This window comes from Penaeus monodon, chromosome 25 (genome assembly GCF_015228065.2).
Source record: "Penaeus monodon isolate SGIC_2016 chromosome 25, NSTDA_Pmon_1, whole genome shotgun sequence".
Taxonomy (NCBI): domain Eukaryota; kingdom Metazoa; phylum Arthropoda; class Malacostraca; order Decapoda; family Penaeidae; genus Penaeus; species Penaeus monodon.
In genome coordinates, this window is record NC_051410.1 from 10,457,407 (window position 1) to 10,457,854 (window position 448).

At 37.1% G+C, this 448-nt stretch overlaps 1 protein-coding gene across 2 annotated transcripts in view; it reads left to right on the forward strand.

The window, feature by feature from the left end:
* LOC119589433 (zinc metalloproteinase nas-15-like) overlaps positions 1 to 448 on the forward strand; it is a gene marked incomplete in the record, with an annotated part of 13,039 nt that overhangs the window by 7,381 nt on the left and 5,210 nt on the right.

A 448-nucleotide genomic window follows, 5' to 3' on the forward strand; every position in this document is an offset into this window, starting at 1 on the left:
TGTATGTGTTTGCGTGTGTAATCGGTCGTACTGAATTGCATATTCATATATATACTTATTATTTGCTTCCAGTTATATGTTGTAAACATATAACAATTTGCATGTCCGAGCAAGGAAATCATGATCATATCTGTAATGCAACAGCACAGCATTGATAACATCATGTACCATCAATTTTGAAAATATCGAAAATAGAAAAGAAATTAACATCATTTTCCTCATTCTCGAAACGCCGACGAACGAAATTCCCCTTTAAGAAACCTCACAGCTTAATTTTCCCCATGCACGTTCGCCATGGAAAGTCAGCGACCCTAAATATCCCAGTGTTCTTGTCCTCATCACGAACCATAAAATCTCACAACCTCATTTTCCTCCCCCTCCTTAACCGAGTATGTAACATCATTAGACAAAAATCCTCTTCTAGAAATCCCTGTGCCTCATTTTCTAT